The sequence below is a fragment of the Ictidomys tridecemlineatus genome, chromosome 2, assembly GCF_052094955.1.
Source record: "Ictidomys tridecemlineatus isolate mIctTri1 chromosome 2, mIctTri1.hap1, whole genome shotgun sequence".
NCBI classification, from domain to species: domain Eukaryota; kingdom Metazoa; phylum Chordata; class Mammalia; order Rodentia; family Sciuridae; genus Ictidomys; species Ictidomys tridecemlineatus.
In genome coordinates this window covers 200,758,870-200,777,617 of record NC_135478.1, presented here as the reverse complement: position 1 = coordinate 200,777,617, position 18,748 = coordinate 200,758,870, and the positions used below count along the sequence as shown (strand labels likewise).

The window sequence follows — 18,748 nt, the reverse complement described above, 5'->3', positions numbered from 1 at the left end:
CAAATGTGCACCCTAAATCACATGAAGATATAAAACTTAATAAGTGCTATTGCATCCTTTAAGTTCAAAATACTCACTTTCACAATACAGTGTACATTCAGCATACACTTGTCTCTGAATATATTAGAAACAGCTGTTCTAATCCAGGTCTCTTAGTAGCTCCAAAGGAGAGATGAAAGGCTTAAGAGTATGCTACATTAGGGGAAAAACAAACCCGTCTAAAAGAAAGGAAAAGGAATTGTTTTTCCTTCCCCATTTGCTTGTTCTGAGGACTGAACTATGGCATACTTCTGCTTTCTCTTTAAAAAGACAGAAACCTTTTATTCTTTAGGATTATGACCAAAATAAAGCTTTGACTAAGGAATCAGTGAGTGCCCACATTTTATATCCTCCTGGTGTCAAAGTCCTGCTTTACCCGATAAAGAGGAGGAAGTCACTCTCCAGGTAACTTAAACTAAAAATAAAAGAAACTTAAACAACACACTATCAGTGTATCTGTAATTTAGGTAAATGTGCCTGCTGTTATACCCCTGTCAATGAAGCTTCTTTAATAGATATAAAGATTGTTGGTTCTCCTTTAAATTTTATCATCCCATTAAACTGGTGGCCTTCAGTTACTGCTTTCTTTATGTACTACAGGACCTTACTTGTCAAAGCATCTGGAAATCTTTTACAATTTCTATACCTATTTGTATTTGTTTTAATGTGCCTCTATTGGTTTGATTCGTACAATAAATCATTTTACATTTCATCTGATGTTCCTACTGAGAAGTTTATGGGCTGTGCTTATGTGGACAAGGACATCTAAGACACACACTTACAGAATGATGGAGAAACATTTAAATCAATGGGATTTCTCAGGTGCTTACCTGAATTGTGGCATAGGACAATAAAACACACAGTTTGGGATTTGTAGAAAATTTTGGGTGAGGGATAACCAAAAGAAGGATTGGGATGTGTGTAGAATTAGGTTTAAGCCCTAACTCTGTCACTTAACTAGATGAGCTTATATCTGAGTGATCATTTTCTCATCTGTAAAATGAAGATCATAATAATTATAAAAATATATACAAGGGCTGGGGGTGTAGCTCAGTGGTGGAGTGCTTTTTTAGCATGTGTGAGGCTGATCCTCAGTACTATTAAAAGGAGAGTGAAAAGAAAACCTTCAAATAGACAGCAGTTATTGATGGTTGTCTGCCTTATGCTGTGCTTGGTGCTTTTCTTACATTATTTTAAATCCATGAAATAATTTATTTATTTATTTTCTTCTTCTTTTTTTTTTTTTCCCCAGTGTTGGGAATTGAACACAGGGCAAATGCTTGGCTGCTAAATTATGCCCCTTACCCTGGAATAATCCTTTGAGAAACAAATGATTCTTTCCGTAAAGGAGACAGAAACTAAAAGAGGCCAAATAATACTAGTATACTACTAGTGAGGAGTGGATCCTAAAGACCACACCCTTACTGAGCATGGCCTCATTCGAGGAGAGAGAAGATCCATGACCCTGAACATGAATGTACTTAGGCCCAATGCACGTCACTCAACCAGAACATAGGTGTTTTGTACATGGAGCATGAGACTCTGTAAAAGTCTGTATATATGTGACAGTGCCATTCTCTAAACATAACCAGCGTCTTTAAAAATGCTTTAAAGTGGTACTATAAAGTGGTACTCACCAGCATAAGGGCAAATGAGTGGATATACTTTGGATACTGCCCTTTATTACAGCCTTCTTTTGCTTTTTCAGAAGTATTCAGATTTTTAAATTTTATAAATAAATACAACTTCTCCCTCATTTTCCCCAGTGGGAGGCAGAAGCAATCAGGTTGAAAACTTTTTAGTGTTTAATAGAAAAATATTTTAAAAACAACTCTCATCTACTATCACTAACATTAGAGAAAAAGAAGGGACATTTGTGTGTTAGAGCAAAGTGCCATCCTTTAAATTGAACATACTTTGTGGTAAGAGAAACTCTTGGCTTTGACTTTGACTTTTTCATTTTTACTGCCAGACACTGTAACCCTGGCATGGGATCAGCGCAGGGCATCAGACTATGCTTAACAACAACCATTTTAGGTTAAAAGTCATGTGGGATACTGAGCAGCAAACAAACCTGGGTGAGAATGCACGCTCTGCCTCCAGGAGGAGTGCGGGACACTGATTCAGAGGGTGGCTGTGTGTTTGGTTTCAGTCCTACCTCTGTTTCTAGGTACTTATCTTTCAGGATGGTTTCTGAGCCTCACTATTGCCTGAAGGTAAAATGGGTATAATAATAATACTTATGATTATCATGAGCATCAAATGGGATAAACTTTCAGAATAAACTCTTAATAAAGGTTAGTTTTAAAATAGTCTCATGATTAACATACTACTGTTAATAATTATTAAAATTACTATTATATTCTTTCTTCTTTTTGTTTTGATAACTGGGATTAACCCAAGAAGTTAATCACTTAACCACTGAGCCCCATCCCCAGTCATTTTTTTTTTTTTAATTTTCAGACAGGGTTTCTCTAAGTTGCTGAGGCTGGTCTTGAACTTGTGATTCTCCAGCCTCAGACTCCTGAGTGCTAGAATTTTAGGTATGTGCCCCAAGCCTGGCTTCTTATTTTTTATTATTAATTAATTTAGCTTCTTTGATTCTCAGTCTTTGTATCTGTAAAATGGAGACAAAAGTATACCTCACTTTCAAGATTACTGTGCAACCTAAATAAGATAATTTGTACAAAGTTGGGCATATATTTATCCTAACCCCAATAACAATATGTGCTATCTACTCTAAAACTCTGTTTACAAATTTTGTGAAGAAGAAAGAACAAAATGATAAAGACATCACAATATAAAAACAAACACAATTTCCAGTTTGGACACAATGGATAATGGATAACATCAATTCAACTTAATTTCTCTCCTTCCTGACTCTCCATTTCCAGGTGTCCATCAGTGTGGGCAACTCGGGGTGGGGGGCACTCGAGGTGCATTCATTTCCCACACCTACTGCCTGCTAGTCATCATTATGTTATGTCTGGAAACCTACCCTTTCTTTGATTTAATGTGGGGTGACATCTGGCCAGCTGGAAGATTCTGGACAGTGATAGAGTGAAATGGATAAAATCAGCCTAACTTACTGAATCTTGGCTGTTCAGTAATGTCCTAGCAGTTTTCTAATTCCTGGGAATTAGATAATTTAATGTAAAGCAGTTAGTTTCCAAATCAGTGTTCTTTTACTCCTTCACTATTCTCAAGCTGAGCCATAGCAGCAGGGGGGGAAAAAAGCCCATGACCAAAACACATTACACAATGGAATGTAAAAACACTTACACAGTAAATAAAAGAGTTTAAAAAGTAAATTAAAAACAAAAACTACATATGAGAAGAGAAAGTAACTGCAGATATGGGAAATAAATTTAAATATAGTAATAGTAAACAGAAATCACTTTTAAAAGGCTGAGTAGCCTCAACATTCTTGAAGAACAGTTTCCTTTGGGTATTGGGCAGACCCCTCCCTGTCTCTGGTGCCTGAGTACAAGGAGTGCCAATGTAGTCACCCCACAGGGAAATGAGACCATTCGGAGCACATGGAAAAGACTTGCCATGCTCCAAAATAGATCTTGGAAAGTTTATCATCTCCAAATGAGTGAACAGGAAACTTGACCATTTTTAGACTAATTAAAATTCAATGTATTTTTACTTGCCATTTTGTGGTCACATTTTTTTTTCTTCCACATCATTGAAACCACATATACCATGGGTTTCTGACTAATTTTCATGTAAGTAATCAAAATATAGTTTTGAAATTCTATTTAAAGCCATGTTTTCTTAAGTGTTGCATTTTGCGTTTTTCAGTAGAAATTGGACATTTGAAGTAATAAATCAGATTGTTTGCATGAACCAGGCATTTTATGAATGAGCTTGTCAGCTTGGCAAAACATGATTTCCCCTTCTGATAAACCACAGTGCAGAGTGGAATACTATAAGCATGGTATTATAGTCTCATGACAGCTGCAGAGATAATATTTAGAATAAACAAAAAAAGGCTAGTACTTGATTCCCTTAGTTTTCTAAGAACAATAGAGAAATCCAGGGACCTGCTGGATTTTGCTGTTCAAAGACAAAAATAAATAAATAAATAAATTCAGGAGTGAAAGACATGTTACATTATAATAACAAGATTATGACTGTCATAAATCATAACAATCGCATTTCCCTTTTCTGATTTACTTACATTATAGAACCAGATCTCCTTGGTTTCATTTCTGAATCCATTGTGTATTAGCTGTGCATTCTTCTGTAGACTACTTACCTCTCTGTGCTTCATTTTCTTCTTTTATAAAAAATGATAATAATATTACTTACCTTAGAGGGTTGCTGTGAATATTAAACACATTAAAGTCCAAAAAAGGCATAGAATATGACTGGCTCATAGTAAGTGCTATGTAAGTGTTAGTTATCACTATTATTATTATTGTTATTATTGAAATATTTCAATAAATCTACTTTGTATCCAAGATTTCTTGTAATTTTTAAAACAGGCTTTTCTTAAATATCAGAAAACATAGAGGGATGAGGCTGTGACTCAGTGGTAGACGCTTGCCTCGAATGTGTGAGGCACTACGTTCGATCCTCAGCACCACATAAAATAGACACAATATTTTATTTTTTATTTACAACTAAAAATTTTTTTTTAAATGGGAAAAAACCTTGTTGAGATTCAGATATTGATTGAATCTTGACACTTGATTTTCTGTTTAACTATGATCCATTTAAGTCCCAACACCATCATTGAATTTCTGAGACTCTCATGCACAAGTCAGTATGATGACGGGGCACATTTCTTCTTTAAGGTAATTATCCCAGTACATGGTATCTTGCAGGTACTGGATATTAAGTTTTTAATTATACTCCAGTATAAAGATTCAAATTTGGTAATAAAGACACAAACTCATTTGAGCAAAGAACATATAATTATCATTGATGATGCATTTTTTTTTCCTGAAGGGAGTCAGGGTTTATTGTACTATGACATTATCGGTAGAAAACAGTATTTATGAAATAGAGTAAAAGAAAAGTAATTGATTTGGGGTGGGGCAGTAGCAAAAGGGGGCTGAGGGAGATACTGTGGAAAGACTCACACGATGGGGCTTTTTCTTAGGAAGGCAGACTTGGGGATAAGGGGGATTTGACAGGAGTTTCAGGTACTGGACAAACTTCAGGTGAAGATGTGCCAGAGGCTGGCTCGGACTCTTACACAGTGTAGTCCAGGGCCACTCTTATTCATGTTCCGTTCTCCTTAAGTTCAGCTAAAGTGCATGAGGCATGTATTTTTCTAAATGCTTGTAGCTGGAGAGCCTGCATGTGCGGCACAAGGCTGGAGTTCTCACGGTATAGAAATACCACCTACTGGTGGGGAATTATGTCAACTCTGTTTCCCCTCTTTAATGAAAGTGTCAGATCCCTTATCTTTAATAAAGGTAAAATATTAGTTATCAAGAAAATAAATGGCATCACTCCAAAGGTATAAATGCCTCTTTAACAAATTAAAATGCAGCTCACCAGGACCATAACTTTCAATTTTGATATTTGTTGACATCAAGCTCCTACTCCTCAAATATGCCCAGGTATTAATATTTCAGTAGCTGAGAAGAAAAGCCAAGTTTCTCATTGACCTTCTAATCACTAAAATAATACATCTAATTTGCAGCGATATATATTTTCCTCATGGGATGCTTTAAAATCACTTTCATTTTGAATGGGAAAAGAAGCAACCCAGTAAATTCTTATTTTTTTTCTGAACTGGCCCCGGAGCAACAATGATCCTTCACCTTGCTGGGGTTTTGCCTTAATGTTATCTTTGCAGTCTATGTGATATTAGGAATGAAAAAGTGTTCTAATATTGTCCTGACCTTTTGGCCCTGTAGTAGGCCCAGGAAAGAAAGTGCTTAAGCGATTTGCATTATTGCGTGCTCCGTGCCATGAACTTCTTTGAATCTTGGGCTAAAGAGAACCCATTTTAATGGCCATAAACATCGACCTTATTCCTGATACCTTCTCACACCTGCCAGAATTCTACCTGTCCCACTTAAGGTTAGAAACAAATAATTATGCTAAAGGTTGGGTTAATTAATGTGTGAGTCAAGTCAATTTAAAATTTAGATTTGGCCGCTGTACAAATTGCCTTTCCTTTCCCCTTATTGCCTGAGTTGATTTGATGAACAGCACCAGAGGGAGGAAATCTCAAACAGCAAACTATACTTTTTAACAAATTATTATTATTTGTTATTAAAAATATATTCTACCTCACAGTCATGGGATAAATTTTGTTACTTTGGAGCTCCATGGAAGGAGAAATAAGAGTTTTTGTATTTGGCTCTTACCCAACATATGTCTATTTATAATTGATGAATAATAACTACCTAATAGATATAAATTTGGTCAGACAACAGAAACCTAAAATTCTAGAACTGCATCACATTTTGCAATTTTTATTGCTGTGCAGGAATATCCTGGATGCATTTAGCTATCTCAAATGTCCATTTAAGATAGGTGTGAGCCTGGAAATTATCAGGCTACTCCAAAGGGCTGGAACTTGGTTATTGGTACAAAGCTCCTGCAGCCCGTGGGTTGAAGAGGTTGAAAGCCTCCAAAGACACCTGGTTGAAATGCCAGTGAGGAGGAGCTCATAATCCCATCCGTTAGTAAAGGCTCCAACCATACAAGACAGTAAAATAGATCTTTAAGTCACCTCACCGTCAAATGCCATGTAACTGTGGTGACAGAGTGAGCATAGGCTTTTGATCTTAGATAAACTTAGATTTTAGTCCTAGCACTTCCACCTTGTAAATTTTGGAGAGTTCTGTGGAATGGGCTTGATAATGTCCCATATGAAGTGACTGAATATCACTGTATCCAGCCATAGTAGGCTCTCAATGAATTGTAGGTGCTTTTGTTACTATTTTGTTATAAAGTCTAAACTTTTGTCCTTAAGTCTGTGAGGTGTTAGCTCACAGAGGATCATTGTTTTTTTTTTTTTTTTTTTTTTTTTTACACAATTTAGAATTAATTGCTGCTAGGTCTCTTGTTTATATTGGGGAAATATGAAGGAAAATCTTGGCATTTTCCCCTATGTATATATGGAGATATAAATATCACCCAAACAAGTTCGGTCTAATGAAAAAGGCAGAGGAGAAGTAGAGGTAGAGTGTCTTTCGGCGTCCATAGTGGACTGGTTCCAGGACTCCCCGTGGATGCCAACGTCTGCGGACACTAAAGTATCATAAAATGACATAGTATTTGCATGCACATCCTCCTATAAACTTTAAAATATCTCTAGATTACTTATAATACCTGATAAAATGTGAATGCTATGTAACTAGTGGCTTCATCACATTATTTAGTTAATAATGACAGAAAGAACAGTCTTTAAATACTCCGTATAAGTGCATTTTTTCCAAATATTTTTAATATGTGAGTGTAATTTTTTTCCAAATATTTTTGATTTGTATCAGGTAGAATTTACAGATATGGAGGTTCCACTGTAGGTACTTTGTGACTATGAAACATAAAAGGGATGCTGGGGAGAGTTCTGCATGCTTAAATTGAATTCTGTGTTTGTGAATATGTGAGCTATGTTTTAAATGCTCTCTAAAGAAAACAGGCTTGTCTCCTTAGGTTCATACCAACTCAAGCCTGAAATAGGAGAATGAGTAGAATAAGGCTCAAAATATAAATGAATTATTGATTTGAAGGAAGTATCAAAGCTCTGGGCAACAGCTAGTTAATACCTTAAAAGCAGAAAACTTTTAAGCTTCAACGTGTCAAAAATCACTTCAGGGGAAAAAAATGCACCATCATTATGATCAAATTTAGATAAGTTTTAACTTATTTCACTTGAGAGAAAGAGTCTCTGGTGTGTGTTGGAAAGATCGGATAAACAGATGATTCTGTCCTTTGTAACCTAGTTAGAAAATGAGAAAAATCAACAATATCTGTAACAAAGAGGCAAAATAAAGCTCCGTGAGACAATTATAAAATGGCATAATTTGTGATCCAAACATTAGCATATTTGACTTGAAAATTTACCTGTACAACATTCCAGTACTCAAACATTCTGAAAAATATTTTGTGTATGTGAAATACTAGGATTTTTAGATCATCATCTTTGAGGGCTGGGTTTTATAAAACCTGCAATTTTTTGTCACAATATGCTATTATAATAAAGAGATTGAGAAAGTTTATTTCAGTAAATAAGTGGCAAAAGGAAGAATACTTTACATGAAGGTAAATATGGTGTATATTTTAATGTGCACACACACACACTTGCACGCACACACAGAAGCTCCCATATATGGGACTCTGGGAACTGTTAAGGACATCCGAATGTAACATCACGTTTTGTTTGAGGGGTCATTGGCTGTCCAGAAAAGGATAAAAGAAGGAAGCAACATTTCAGATAAACTTTACGAGACTGTACAATTTCAAGAAAGAATAAGGGGTGCATCTCAAACTGCCTGAAATTATTGTGCACAGCATCTCCATTACCTCATTTCCATTTATTCCTTAACCACACCCAACCACTTCTGAATTAAGTCCAGCTGTGATCTCTTCTCATCCCACCTTGTCTACTGGTTACCCCCCGGAGAGGTGCGCCTGTTCTGTCTCTGGCTTCCATAAAGCTACCCACCCTCCCTTCCTCTCATCTTTTTTTTTTTTTTTTTGCCTGCTTGTTTTCCATTTTTGCCTTTTAAAAATCGGCATTCTGCAGAGTTCTCTTAGATGTTTTTCTTTTCTTTTTAATTTTCTGCCTGATTTTTTCTGTCCTTTTTTTCTCTTTCTTCCTTTCTTAGGCTTCTCCATTTGTGATACACTCCATTCCTGGGCATTCGGCTATTATAGACATACATTGCCCAAGCCTATGTCTCTAGTATTGAGTTCTCTCTTGAGGTACAAATTTCTATATCTACTTCTATTAAATATATAGATAAGCCAAATCATTTTTTTTTCTCAAATTCAACTCTTTATCTTCTCTCTCTGGAATATTCCTGTTCGGGACATGATGAATGACTTATCTATTTAGTTATCTATGAGAGAAACATGGAATTCATCATACAATCGGCCGTTTCCCTCATTCATCCACCTTCAAATCCTACAAAGGCTACCTTTAAAATCACCTGGCTGTTTTCTTTTCCCAACAAGGTGGCCTTAATTGTTTCTTATCTTATCTTGCAATAAGGCTCTGGGCTTCCCATTAATTTGTAAACACCCCGCTTTTGCACCTTTTGATCTAATATTCCTCCTGTTTTTCTTTTTTTAATTTTATTTTCCATAAGAATGATCTACCAGAATGGTAAATCTGATTATTTCAAGTCCCCTACATGAGATCCTTCAAGGACCTCCCTGTCTTTGGGATAAAATGTAATCCCGTTAGCGCAGCAGGCATGCAAGCCCCTTAGCATGATCTGGGCTCCGCAAATCCCAGTGAGCAACCAAAATACCTGCGGTTTCCCAAATCACCATGTTGCTTCCAAGGCTTTTTACAACTTGGTGTCCAGCCTGTAGCACACCTCATGTCTCCCCCTTTTTATTTATCTTATTGTGTGTCCTTGTTTCAGTCTCGAATCATGTCCCCTTTAGGGTCAGCTCCCTAGAAAGCTTTCCCCAGGCCCCGGTAGGTGCCTTTTCTCCCTGTATCCCGGGCACCGGCTACATTTCTCTATTGCTTTACATACCAGCCGGTTATATAATTGTTGGTTTGTCTGTCTCTTCCAGTCCCTGCAAAACCGGGAATTATAATTTGTCATCATATCCTCTGACTAGGACATAATAGGCATTTAGTAAGTATTTATTGAGTTTTAAAATATGAGCAAAGCTGTCAAGATGGAAATTTGTTAGATGTGTTAGGGGCAATGATTAATCCATTTTAAAGGATGGTGGCCGGTAAAATTTGAAATGCTGAATTCTGAACCACCCAGACAAATAAAGGACAGGGACCCGACTGGAGCTGCAGAGCAAAATGAAAACTAAAATAAAGCAGCTTGGTAAAGGAGCCACTGATGTAAAGGGCTTCGTACATGCACACACACATACACACACACCCCAACTGTGAGGCAAGAGAATATAAACTGAGGCTAACAGGAGGCAGGGGCACAGGGGTCAAGGCGAGGTATGGACCCCAAGTCTGGAGTTAATTATTTTAGCATAACTACAGCTCCAGAACCAGAATTAGTGAGCTATTAAGGTCTTCTACCCGTCATGTATAGAAAAGATAAAATGTAATTATATTAAGAAACATTTTAAATACTAGGCTGAAGAGGGGCTCTAAGCCCTTGGACAATCACTGAATGATTATGAATAGAAGATGACAAAATCCAAGCTTAGGAAACAAGTCTGACCATGTTGTAGAATGATGAATTCAGCACACAGAGTAAATGTGACTGAATATTAGGAACATATTTAAGTATTTTACTAATGGAAATAAAAACTTAGAGGGATGGCAGTGAAACTGTGAGGACAAAAAAAAAATATAGCATCTGCCAGAAAAATTGGAATGTCCTTGACGAGAAGGAAGAGAGGTATTCATTTGCAAATAGGAATTTTAGTGCAATAAAATTGTTAAATACTGATTAGAGAAACAGGAAGTATATCACAAACCAGGTACTTTATTTCTCTAAGAATTAACTCTTTAGGTTTAGAGTACCTGTGTTACTCTTGCACAAAGAATACTAATTCATATGCAATTTTTAATAAAGAGAGATTTTATTTGAACAATATAGAGTCTTATACCTCAGGCATCCGCAGGTAGCAGGTATCGGGCAGCTGCGGAGTTGAAGGCAGACAGTAGGAAGCTCAGCCAGCACCGGTGGGGTATATCTTGCCGAGTCAGCCGCCCTGTATTAAAGACTTTTACCTGTATTCCCGGATCCACTCTTCCTTCTACAAAAACTAATTTTTTTTTTCTTTAAAAACAAAAGAAAAACTCTATCCCAAGCAGATAAAAAAAAAAAAAAAACAATTCTAGAAAATTGGACTCAGATGCATTGAGAATTAGGTTCTGATGACATTTTCTACTGATTCTTTCTCAATATCCCATTCTCATGATTCACTTATGAAGAGATTTCAGATATTTAGATTTTTTATTTTATATTATGGGATTTCTGACCTCAAAAATTAAAGCCAGAAATACATGGGAATATGATTTTCTGTGTTTTGATAAAATTGGAAACAAATAAATACCATTGTGACAACATAAAACATTATCACTTAGTTTTATAATACTCATACGGGGCTCTGGGAGATCATATTAACATTGAAAAGCATATAGCTGTCATACAAAATCATGCTCTTAAGTATGGAATTTCATCCAGTTCAATTATAATTGAGTGGAATATTCTATGTATGCATTGGTCATTTTTATTGAACACAAAAATCCTTGAAGACGGGGATATAACTTATTTATTTGTATATTATCAGGCTTAGTATGATGCTTGGCATATGATAAACAACCAAAATGTATTTTCTGAAAAAATGATATTTAATAAAATATAACACTTACAAAGAACAGACTATGAACCAGGCACCTACCCAGTTGCTTTACAAATATTAACTCATTAAATCCTCACTAAAAGAAAATCCTCACTTTACAAAGGAAATTAAGGGAGAAAAGACTAAATTAGTTTCCCGAATCACGCAGGTAGAAAGAGATAGAGCCAGCAGTCAAACCCAACAGAGCCATGCCAGAATCTGTGCTCTTAACTTATACTGCTTTAAAATAAATGTTGCCCTCAAAATTTTAAAAAAATATAAATATGCAATATAATTGCCCTTAAAACAAAATTCAAACATACAAAAATGACATGTTTTGTTACATCACTGAACTCAGAATAAGAAGGCTTAGGTTCAAATACATCTTCAACTTACTTGGTTTGCGGTTTTGAACAAACTCATTAACCTAATGGGTCCTCAGTTTCCTCACATAAAATCTGAGTAATAGCTTGTCCTTATAAGCCTCATAAGTGCAGTTGGAGCTTATACCTCTTAATTTTTGTGACAATACTAGAACATAATCAGCACCCAGAATAGGTTAATTGGCGTGCCAAGAAGAATAATACCCTTTTCCTCTTTCCTTTTTTTCAAAAAGGTACATATGTACACATTATACATCAGGTATGCCTTATTAAAATGAGATCAAATTTTGTTTGCATTTTTTTAAGAACTCTTAAAGATAGAGTTCCTAGAGCTAAAGCATTTTCTAGATAGCCAAATAAGCTTCAAATTCAATAGCTAGTTTTCTGGGGAGAAAAAAAAAGTATTTCCTGGAAGCTGTTATGGTTTAAATAGCTGACATCAAATAAGATCTCTTTCTTCTAATTAGGAAGTCAAGTTATATATGTATTTTATATGCATATATTACTACTTATGGAAAAATTGGGCAAGCAATACCACAAGCAACATTTATTTTTATCAGCACGCTCTGACATTAAGTGGCTCTATCAAAACCAAAGATTAGACCAGCAAAACAACAAACATGATTTGTGTCAATCAATCCCCCCCCCCCAACTTTAATGGGCTATATCAAATCTATTGGAAAACATCTTGGTCAGTGGCTCTCGGTCCCGGGTACATATTACAATCACCTAGAGAAATACATCAAAATGCAGACCCCTTCGTTGGATATTCTGACTTAATTGGCTTGGGGTAGAGTCGGCATCCATATTTTTGTGAAAATTTTCCAATTGATTCTAATTTGCAGCCCCAATTGAGAACACTGGTTTAGGCTGTTATTGCAAATATCACCGGTCTCCTATTCCCATTTCACTTATATTTAATAAAAACAACAGGAGATAATATTTTAATTCATGTTAAAGTATTATAAAAAAGAGTCCAAGAGGTTCACCAAGAATAAAGCTGCCACGGCACAACCACACTAATATTTAGCTCTCTTCCTTCAACTGATTAAAGCAAAGGCAATCTTTATCCATCTATCACCCTTCATCATCCAAGTTTACAAAATATAAGAAAATGGGAAAGAGAAGACATATTTATATTAGCTATTTTTTTTTCAACTCCAAACATCATGAAACAATACAACTCTAAGATTATATATTTTTGTGAATCAATTAAAGTGAGGATTTCATGCTAATTATCCTAGAATATTTTACAATATGACTGAATATTATTCTTGTGGCTTTAGTTCCCCATAACAACTATAGATTAGAAACATTGTTTTTGAATCAAAACAAATGCTAGCCGAAGATGTTTTGAGCTGTTAGTATATTGAGTAGAAATGAGTGACTGACTTAAACTTAATCAGTGGCAAATCTAATCATATTACTCTTTTTTCATATTTAATATTAGTATATAAAACCAACAATTTCAACTAAAGTTGAGTTCTTTAACTAGTACATGCTAGGCTAATGACAGCCTATTATAAATTGTACTTTATAAACCCCACAGCACAAAAAGCATTCCGACTTTGCCCTTAATGGTAAGCCGGTCAGCCCTAACGTAGAAAATATTTATTTTTTATGATCATTTAAGACACACTCAATCTTGGATATTCTGCTATTGAAAGACTAATTTCAGGAAAGACACTGTCAAATTGGTTTATTTTGAACATTTCACTTTCAATTATCCAATAATTTCAATAAATAACTTTGATTAGATGAGTTTGCTCAGGTTAACTACAGCAACAAAATGGTCATGGTCTCCTGAAGGTCATGGCATCTTAAGAGTCTTGCATATAGCACATAAAATTAAAGCTATATAATTTTAGATACAACTTTTCTTAGGTCTATTTGTTAAATAAAGTCAGCATGATAGGTTAAAAAATGAAATTGGATTGTTGCGTTTTTTACTTTGACTGGATATCCTTGAACCTCAGGGAAAATGAATGTTTCAGGGAGAGAAATTAATTTGTTAAGAGATTTTCTTGATGTCTTTCACCCCGGCTTGGAAAGAGCATCATGAAAAAGAGTACTCTTTTGGAAACTATGCACACAACATATTTTTCCTAATAGGTGTGAAGAATGGCTGCTATGCATAAATGATTGTTGGAAAATAATTCTCTGTAAAACATGACTAAACAAGCAACTCCATTCACTACTGTACTCATTTCCAATATTCAGAACAACACGACACATCTTATAGATGCTGATGTTATCTTTTTGTTAGTTAATAAATACATTTTGAGAAAAATCTACAACTTTAAGCCCCATCATTATTACATCCAATAAACCAGAAAATACAACTTTTGAGAGGAAATTGATACTAACAGCACTGTAAAAGTCACGAAATGGTAAGTTTGTAACACCTTCCCAGGATACCTATTTTTAATTTAATCAAGGTAAAGTGAACCTTTATCATCATAAACCAACTGAAGTTTTGCAATAAAAAACGCAAAGTGCACTATTAGCCATCCCTGGGACCCCCCAAAGCTTTAAGTCCCCGACATTCCCAGACCCTCCTTACCAGGAATTCTCTCACTGGGCGGCAGGGCACAGCTCAGGTGGTGGCTCTCAGGAACTCAAGCTTCAACGCCCATCTCCTGGACAGGAGATGCCAGCCTCTGGGCGAGGTGCAGGGATGGACGCACCTCTCCAACCTGGGAAGGTTGGCGACCCGCGAGGCGCAGCCCACCCGGCGTCTGGGGGGCTGGCTTTCCTAGTTGGACAGAAAAGCAAACTGCGTTAGTCTTGAGCTCTCCCTCTCCAACCTCCCTCCCGATGTCCTTACACTTTAATTCTGCCTTAAGTGATGGTGTAAGCCCAGCCTCAGGTTGTACTGTAGCCTAAGAGGCAACAGTCCTTTCCCCAAGCTTGCTGTCTATCTCCCCAAAGTCTGGAAGGCTCACCTTCGCGCGGCGCCTGCCTCCGCTGGCCCCGCAGTGAAGCTGTGCGCAAACTTCTCCGACTTAAGAGTCTTAATCCGCCCGCGCTCCCGCCCCACCCCCGCCTGCCCGCCTGCCCGCCTGCCCGCCTCCCCGCCTCCCCACAGGCAGCAGGGAGGTGGCAGCGGAATTGATGAGAGCCAACCCCCCCTCCTTCAAACCCTCCCTCCCGCGTCAGTCCCCTCCGGTCCCAGGAGAGGGAGGGGTGAGCCGGTGAGCTCTGCGCGCTTCCCAGCCAGCCCCCCTCAGCCCGGCCCGCTAGAGGGGCTGCGCTGGCTGCCTGGCTCCAGCCCAAGCTGGGGCTCACCCTCCAAGTCCCCCAGACTCAGGCGCAGCGTAAACACGGGAAGCAGGCGAGGGACTCGAGTTAGACCTTGTATGGGGAGGTATTAGGGGGCGACAGATTGGGCTGGGAGATTCGTAACCTGTTTTCCCAAGGAGACAGCTTTCTGGGACCCCTGACCCCTCCCCGGAGGATGCAAATTCCAGAGGGAGATGAGCTTCCAAAAGAGATGAGCTACCCCAGAGAACCCTACCCCTGGTTCCTACAGTGGCCACTCAGGGGACAGCACCCACCCGGGAGCCCGTGGAGAGAAGGTTGGTAGTGGGGCGAGGGGGGACGAGGTGGGGTGGGCTTGAGAAGCTAGCCAAGAGCTAGAGTGTAGAAAAAAAAGGAGCTGGGAGGCAAGGATAAGAAGAGACACCGTGGGGGTCCGGAAAGCCCTGGGAAATCAGAGTTGGAAGGCTGGAGGCTCAGGTTGAATTTGGGGGAATAGTGATCTCCCAATAGAGGGGATGCAGGTGGGCACAGTATCTTAGGGTAAGTGAAAGCAGCGAGGATGGAAAGGGGAGGCAGAGGATGTCTGACTTGATGTTGAAAACTGCGACTCCTCTTCCCCCTCTAAGTCCTCAATGCCAGCAGGAGCCCGGGACAATCTGATTCCAGGCAGGGCGCAGCCGGGGCTGGCAGGCGCACCCTGGGAGGCAGGCAAGTTGGTTCCAAGGACAGCCTGCCCTCAACCTCTTTTAGCCCACAGTTGGGTGCAGCAAGACAGCAGTCAGACACTTTTTCCCTAACTCTGTTCAAGCGGGGTAGGGCTATGAAAATAGCAGCCCGGGCGTCCCGGGACCGCAAGGTGACTGTGCACCATGGAGGTTACCAACGCTGTCTCCTCCTCGAAAGAAATAAAAAAAAAAAATACAATAGAACAGGAAGAAAGCCAGACAACAGACAACACAGTACACTTTTCCTGGGCAGTCTGAGGGACTCTTAAGTGCACGGGGCAGTTTTAGGTGACCCAGATGGAGATGGCTACTGCCCTCACTCACCCATCCTGGGAACCCTTGCCTGGAAGATCGTGACTCTAGGCAAAAGATGTGTGTGTCCCTATCCTATTGTGAGCTCTCTTTCCCCAAACTAGAGGGACTACAGGAATTCCTAATATGTGTGGTTGGGGACTTTCAGGGTCCCAATAGAAACAGAGTTCAGGGACAGATCATTTCTCCCAGCAGACATTCCAGGGGGTTTTGTCTTTCCAGACTCCCTCCTGTATATGACCCCCCTTCCCTGCCACCTTCAGTCTGGTGACCAAGAGGGCTGTATGTGACTCACCATGCATTCAAGCTCTCAGACACTGCCCCACTGCAGGGGAAGATTCAATTCCTTCACATTCCCTGGATCTAAGTGGGAATGATGTTGTGAGCTTTAAGAAATGTGACAAGGAAAGAAGGCTGGACATTTGGGAGAGAAGGGGCTTGCCACACACATTCTCTCTCTCTCTCTCTCTCTCTCTCTCTCTCTCACACACACACACACACACACACACACACACACACACACACAAACAGGCAGTAACATAAACAAAACCCATACAAGTAACCCTCCCAATTCAGAATGTAGATACAAATCTTCAGTCTATGTCTTAACATCTGTCCTGGGTTAAATAGCTCCTTGCTTCCGAGTCTCTGTTAACCAGCTAACACCTGACCCTGCCCTCCTTTAAAAATTCTCTTTTGGAATATTAATTACCTTCTTTTGATTCAAACAGCAAAGGATTATAAAAGTTGTTTAAGTATTTTTTTTAGTCAACTGCCGGGAGGCCAAACATTGAGAATTTCTCTCTGTTGTATCCCACATTTCTGAAATAACAATGAATCGGGGAGATTATCACCTAGCAAAAGGTCCTGCTGCCCTCAGCACAGGGTGTAGAACAGGCATATAGAGACTTTTCTGCTGGTGGTTAATTTTAGAGCATACTACCTTGCAGTATAATGAGAGCAGCCCGAGAGATTGTATCTGTAAAGCCACTGACGATATGTGGGTAATAGCCCTTAATTGTAACTCCACAAAACAAAGTCTAAAAATTAGTGAGAAAAACAGCATGGATGTATTATGAAACATTAAATGGTGTGTGGTATATGCATAAGCAACCTAGATTAATTAAAGTGCTAATTGTGTTAGTAATAATTTTGAAGAGAACAAGGAGAATTCTCTGTAGGCAGAAGATTTCAGAAAGGTGACAGCAGAAGCGGAGATCAGGGATGCGACTCTGGTCTCAGGAGGACCACATTGACTTTGTATGCAACAGAAATTCACTGAATACTACATTGATTGTGCACCTGTTGGAATCACTTAGAATTACAGAAATATAGCTCTGTTTCTGTCTTAATACTTTCCAGTTATTTTCTATGTAGACACAGTAAGTCCTTGGAGAGCAGATGTTAACATGGGGATGGTCTAGTAAGAGGAATTGGCATTGTTTTTGGAACTGTTGGGAGATCTGTTACTGAGACCTGAAATCAACCTAGTAGGCAAAGCAACATTGTAAAAAGGAAGTGAAGTAGAATGCAAAATAGCAAAGTTACTCATATTTGACAAGCCTGAGTATGGTTTCCAGAAACTGGTTTCTCATTTCTATATATGTATGTATATAGTGAGTGGCAGGTGAAGTATATTTTTTTTTGCTGTGGGGCATAATAAAAAATACCCTAAGATATTTTATTAGAATAAGGTACTCTTCAAACAGAATGCCTTATATTTGCAAATAAGCCTTCAAATAAAATTGGTGCACCAAAGAGACATTCAGGAAATAAGCATCCTAAAATTTGGTAATAATACATTCCTGGTATTTCCATTGATTATTTAAGACTAAAATTCCCTGTCTTTTTAAGACTTGGCTGCTTTCCTTCTGTCCCTGTTTTAAAATTTTCACCTTTGGGCAAATTTACAGAAAAGAATTCTGTTGTCCAATCTTGTTTTCTACATTTGGATCCTGAAGAACAGCCACTCACTGTTGTGACCTCCCAACTCTATCTCTTCAGAACAAGTTTTATTCATCTGCAAAACTAGGGTTTGGACCATATCACTTTAATACCTTTATGCTTCTAGAATCTAGTGGCTTTTCCATAAAAATCACTGATGTTTTTTAATTGCAGTAAATGGAAGATTGCCTTTCATTAAAGACTAAGTCCACTAAAACCCCATTCTTGTTCAAAATGGTAATGTAAAAGAAAATCACCCTGTAGTGACTGAAAAAAGTCACTTAGTTCTATTTTGGGGGAAAAATGCCTGTTAAATGGCTCAGAGTTCTCTGTTTAAAAAGAATTTAGAGAGAAAAAAATCTGACCTCTCTCAGAAACCCAATTCCTAGCTTTAGAAATTCTCCGCAAAGCTTTCCTTAGTTTGAAATACAACCCTCATGTGTATGCATCAACAATTTAATGCATACTTAATGTATCTATGTCACAACGCACTGGGCTCGGTACCTCTGGGGTGCTCAAAGGTTTAATACACAGCCCCTGCCCTCAAGAAGCCCACAATCTAAATGAGGACCATTGCTTCTTCCTCTGGTAGCCGCCCTCAAAACA

The 18,748-nt window shown here is 38.3% G+C and overlaps 1 protein-coding gene and 1 pseudogene across 1 annotated transcript in view; both read right to left on the bottom strand.

Annotated features, from left to right (window-relative positions):
• Calcr (calcitonin receptor) overlaps positions 1–14,927 on the bottom strand; it is a 112,179-nt gene extending 97,252 nt beyond the window's left edge. Inside the window, exons 1-2 of the mRNA XM_005340531.5 lie at positions 14,846–14,927; positions 14,464–14,655 (exon numbers count right to left, since the gene is read on the bottom strand). The gene's annotated coding sequence lies outside the window, so the exon portion shown is untranslated. The remainder of the gene's footprint in view (positions 1–14,463; positions 14,656–14,845) is intronic.
• LOC101970221 (E3 ubiquitin-protein ligase SIAH1-like) overlaps positions 14,519–18,748 on the bottom strand; it is an 85,079-nt pseudogene continuing 80,849 nt past the window's right edge.